We start from the raw sequence: 6000 nt of genomic DNA on the forward strand, positions 1-6000 counted from the left end.
CAATCGGTTAGGTGGCTGTGATCTTGTAAACACACCATCATCATCAAGCTTAGGCAAAATAGATTTAGCATCATGGTTGCCATATAAGTGCTCTTGATCCTTATTATTTTCCACAAGTGGTCCCGACTAAATTTACTGAAGTTCAACTGAGCTTATCACAGTGTTAATTGCATTGAAATCCTCTGATGACACCTCTCCCTTGTTTGAGATCTCTGTATCACTATCAGAGCCCCTCACATCATCAAGACCAGCTCGAAAAGAATCTCCTGCAGAAACGTTCTGTTGTGCGGAATCAAAATTTGGTTTGACAACCTCCGACTTCCTTAAAAGAGATATATTACTTACATCTTCACTTGATGTTTTTCTCATTTTCAAGACTTCATTTGGTTCACTTTGAGTTAATTCAAAGTCATCATCCTGGGTGACAGTGGGCTCCGCAAAGAAATGTTGGGAGGTTCAGTCATGTCAACATTATTTTCTCTACTTTGGTTTGGCTATGTCTGCACCTGTATGGAACCCTCAGAGGATTTCATGGCTTTAAGTCTTCTGCTCATAGTTGGACGTGACACATTTACATTACTATCCTTTACACTTTGTGGATTCTTCTGGTATGTATCAAGCTTCTTTGGTGGCCGCGGTTCCTTCACTATCACATTTGATGGGATACTCACTGCGTAATCACACATTTTACCTTTGTTCTTATAGAAAGATTTTTCAACATCAAGATAAGAGACTCTTGGATCCAATCTTCGTACCATTATTTCTTTCTCGGCCTCCTCAGAGAATACTCATATCTCCAGATGGGGATGGCAAAGAAGATCTGCATTGCCAGCTTCGGGGTCTCTGATGAAGGTTGGATTTTATCTAGATCTTGTCATTCTCATGGAGGACCCCACAGAGTAGGATCTCGCAAAGTAGGATCCTCCTCGTAGTTCTACTAGCTCGATTTTGGAGGCGGACATGTGGGCAGGTTAATCTCGTTGTCCGAACCCTAAGTCATGAACAAATTCATCAGATGTTCTGTGACGCCTACAAGGAACCTCCTCGTCACCCGTTCCCAAACCCAAGTTCGCTCGGCAATGATGATGGACTAGATTTTTGCTAGTTTGGTTCTCGAACATCGTCACCATCTTGTCAGCAAGTCAATCCATGACCTCTTCAATCCGCCCCACCCATTCATCCAACATCTCTTGATACAATTATTCAAAATCGCGTTCATATATGTTGTGGACGTTATCAATGCATTGTTGTCTTCTTGGCGGCATGACTCCATAAGAACGTCTTCGTTCTGATACCAATTGACGCAGTAGATACTATCGAGTTGATTCGCACACAAATACCAGAATCGATACTTCTACAATCTGTTGATTCGAAAGAGAATACCAAGAAAAAGGAAAAAAAATACCTCATTCCAATAAGGAGACAATGACTCAAAATAGAATTAAACCAAACTGTTCCAAAACAATTAAACATGTTTTTAAATACTCAAACCCTAAATATACAAAAGACTAAAACACCCCAAAAAACCTAACTCAGCAAAATAATAAAAAAAATACTATTTTTTTTATTATTTCTGCATCAAAGAGCAATACCACTGTAGTGTCGTATTTCAAAGATCAACATCACTGTGATACTGATTTTAAAAAATCAGCACCACTTTGGTACTACATAAACTCTGAAATCAGCACCACAATGGTGTTTTTCTTTAAAATTCAGTATCATAGTAGTGTTGTTCTTTGAATGCAGTACCACAATAATTAATGAGAGGGGTAAAATAGAAAACAAGTGTCTTTTAAAACATCCGAAAGATATGAGCACCTTTTAGGAATTTCTTAGGAATTTCTTAACTTTAAGTGGAAGCCGATTACTGATAGTTTTGATAAAGAATGATTTCTATAGTATGTTCTACCCTTGTCCACTTGAAAAGTCATTATAGGTCTTGAATTTGAGATGTGGAAATCTCAAGGATGGTAGAAGTGAGTGCAAAAAGGGGAATATAGTTACGTTAAGAGTGGTTAAGCATGCTCACTAAAATTTTATTATGTATGATCAAATGGCCTGACAGCTAAAAATATTGCTAAACATCACACTTTAATTGAATGAATAATCCTATGTTTGTGTGATAATATGATTGTAATAACAAAAGAAGAAAAAAATAATTTGTGCAGGGAACATGAAAAGAATTTAAAAAATGCTAACATAAACAAATTTAATGAGAATTAGGGACCTCTCCTACTCTATATTCTAAGATGTGTCTGATGCATCACTTCTCAAAAAATTCAACTAATCAACTACTTTACAAGAGATAATAATGAAAACTTTTATAAATCGAGAATAACACATCAAAGGTAAACATCTTGACCAACAACGATATTATTTCCGCATGCATCACAAGCTTGACCTTAATAAAAAATTCTTTCAATAAAAATAATTCTCTTCTCTCCCTAAAAGATAAAAGTGAAAATCCTAAGGTAGAAGAGACATTACCAAAAGTTTGATGGAGTTGAAGCCTTCCAAAGTTGTCCAAGCTTTGGATATTGTTATGACATTTGATCTTGATGAAGTACAACGTTGTGTCCAAAAGCTCTCTAAGAGCTTGTAGAAGCTTACCTTTCAATGTTTAGTTACAAGTCTATATATATATACAACTCCAAAGATGAATGTTGGATGTAGCAATTACATTTCTAGTTCATTGAAACAAAATTCCAATCGTCTAATCGTCCTTCCAATTGATTGGTGGCTCAAATAGAAATATTCTATTTGTTCAAACTCCTACATCTAGTCAACTATCAACCTAGTTGACTAGTTTGCTCAAGCATTATCCAGTCAACTAACTCTATTGGAGCAGTCCCCTTACTAAGCTTATAATTTATTGTAATCTTTGAGATTTGAGTTGGTCAACAAACATAACTTGGGAATACCGTAACATTGTAGTCTTAAATAATAAAGTCTTAGGTAGTCTAATTTTTTTTGGATAAAAATCAAAAGGACCCCATTTTTCTTTTTTGCATAAAAATAAAAGGGCGCTCTAAATTTTATTAATCATCAAAAGGACGTCTACTTTTCCCAAATAAACAAATAAATAAATAAATAAATATTTGATGTACGTAATTTATATATATTTTTATCCTTATTTTAACACATATCTATTTGTATTTCTTGATTAAATCTATGCTATTACACTATATTGTATCATTATTTTAGTAGTATTGCTTTTTTATCGGAGATTTTCTCTTTTATAATTTTCTAATTGACAAGTTGCGATTTGGAGAATAAATGGAGACAAAACACACTTTGGAACAATATCAAGAAAAAGCCATGACACGGTCGTGCCCCTTGGCACAACCATGTCTCTAATATTCGAAGTCGGGCACAGCCGTGTCTCTAATATCCGGAGTTGTGTGTCAGAGCCCAAAAGGAGCATAACCGTGTGGATCTACATGATCATGCTTCCCATGCTGTAAAAGAGATAAGACATGACCGTGCCTCAAGATATGATCATGTCTTTCTAGAGGCCTAGGAGAGGCCACTGTAGAAGCTACTAGGGAGGTGGCCGTGTGGATCTACACGATCGTGCCTCCTCTAGTTTAGGACTTCAAGGCACAACTGTGTCCAGAAGACATTGTCGTGCCCCCTCATATCTGAGTTCTCAAGATCCGTCCATGCCAAGTTGGCATGACTGTGACACAACTCATGTCTCACGAGGTCGTGCCTTGCTTATAAATAGGGGAGTTCTGCCCCCTTTGAAGGGAAGGAGAGCTTCCCCCTTGGGGAGACTCTAGGTCAAGATCCATTCTCAATCTCTGCCGCCTTCGACGATCCAAGGCCACTTCCAACATTTCCATCTTCTTCGGACGCAAGGATTGGATCCAAAGACCTAATATCGCACTTGGATAAGCTTTCCTTCTCTCTTCTCTTTTGAATTGTTTAGGAAGCTTATAATCTTTATGCCTTTGGGTTCAATTGTCCTAGTCATGGAGTATATTCCTTAGTTCTAAGATTAAGAGAATAATTTTAATGTGAGATTGATGTGAACTCTATGGATTTTCTAATTTCCCTTCTAATGACATGTTTATGCCTTGTATCCATTTGATTAAATATGTGTGTGATGTGTTTGTGCTTAATTTATATGTTTAATTGATTGGATATATAGATCGTTCATCTTGTAGAGGGGATGCTCTAGATTGTATGCTCGGAGACCTCATGATAGGGGTTAACCGAACTTTTAGGGGCATGCCCTTGAAAGGGAGGGTAGTCTCTTACACGAAAAGACCTAATTAGGTTTAATATGTTATTCCTTATTCTATGTTAATAGGTTTATTGTATAATCTAGGATTATATGATCGGGGATCCCTATGTGACAAAGGGTCATCCTTTAATTGGACATCTTAAGTTATCTTGACTAACTAGAGGCATCGGGTAATCAAGGGAGCAACACTCTGACATGACAATCGAGGGGAAATGTCGGGATTTAGTTAGACTTTCTGCATTGCATAAGGATAGAGGATTTGAATAATCCATAACACATTGAACAACATTACATTGAAACCGAACCCCTAGAACACTTCCCTTGATCAGTTCTCCTCAAAGCTCTCTTTCTCTCTTTTACTTTCTCAACTTCAGTTCACTGGTGCTCATCAATCCCTATGGGATCGATATTTTATTACTGATGACGTAACTGTGCACTTACGGCTTTGTAACAAGTTTTTAGCTCCATTGTCAAAGATTTTTTTGACATTAGTGACTTAACACTTAAGTTAGACTGATGTTGTAAATATTTATACAGACTGTACTTTTATTTCCTTTAATTTTTACACGTTTAATTCTTGCAATTTTAATTTCTGCACTTACATTCTTTTATATTCAGAAAATACAAACAAACTATTTTTAACTTGTCTTGCTCTTTTATGCGAAGGTCTAATTCTATAGGAGAATTACTACCAATAGACCCTAAGATTGAAAGGACCTTCAGAAGAAAGAAAATTTTACAAAAGCAACAATAAGACCGAGAAAGACAAAACATGGTAAACAAACCTCTCAAAGATTATGCAGCATTGGATGCTCGAGGTCACCAGTCTAGTATCACCATACCGACCGTCAAAGTAACAATTTTGAGATTAAGCTTACAATGATCACAATGGTCCAACAATATCAGTTTGGTGGAGGCGTACATGAGGACCCAAACCAACACTTGGAGGTTTTCTATGAAATTTGTGGTACAACAAACATAAATGGAGTAATCAAACTACTCCTATTTGGTTTTTCTTTGAGAGATAGATTAAAACTCTGGCTCACTTCTTTATGAGCAAACAATATTACATCTTGGGCACAGTATGAGCAATCATTCTTAGAAAAATTTTATCCACTAAGCAAAATAACACATATGAGAAATCAGATTGCTAGCTTTAAATAGATTGATACAGAATCTCTTTATGAAGCATGAGATAGATTCAAAAGTATGCTTAGATTGTGTCCACATCACAGATTAGAAAAATGGTTGATGATCCAAACTTTCTACTATGGAATCAAGTATCAGACTAAAGTGTATCTTGACTCTACATCTGGTGGAGCACTCATGAACAAAAGTCTAAATGAAGTTGAAGAGATCATAGAGAGTGTGGCGCTTAATCATTACCAATGGACATCAGAAAGAAGTGGAACGATTTTTCCTAGAAATATGATCAAAATGTCTGGTAAATATGACCTTGATACTTTGAGTTTGATATCTGCAAAGGTTGATGCTTTGTTAAAGAAGTTTAAATTAATGGATTCCCACCCGGTGAACATAATTTTGGGAGTTTGTGATTCTTGTGGAGGTTTGGATCATATTCAAGAAGTTTGGCCACTTGGAGCTATTACAGTACAACTAGCTCAAATTGAACAATGTGACACATTTGACAACTTTAATTCAAGAGAAAACAATATGTATTCCAACACTTATAATCTCGGGTGGAGAAATCATCTTAACTTCTCTTACAAGAATAATCAAGAGAAAAACTA

At 36.2% G+C, this 6000-nt stretch overlaps 1 non-coding gene across 1 annotated transcript; it reads right to left on the reverse strand.

Annotated features, from left to right (window-relative positions):
* Positions 1 to 5380: 5380 nt before the first annotated feature.
* On the reverse strand, positions 5381 to 5487 carry LOC121978823. Its single transcript, XR_006111165.1, has one exon. It is a non-coding gene; the product is annotated as a small nucleolar RNA R71 (small nucleolar RNA).
* Positions 5488 to 6000: the final 513 nt, after the last annotated feature.

Source organism: Zingiber officinale, chromosome 4B (genome assembly GCF_018446385.1).
Source record: "Zingiber officinale cultivar Zhangliang chromosome 4B, Zo_v1.1, whole genome shotgun sequence".
In the NCBI taxonomy this organism is placed as follows: domain Eukaryota; kingdom Viridiplantae; phylum Streptophyta; class Magnoliopsida; order Zingiberales; family Zingiberaceae; genus Zingiber; species Zingiber officinale.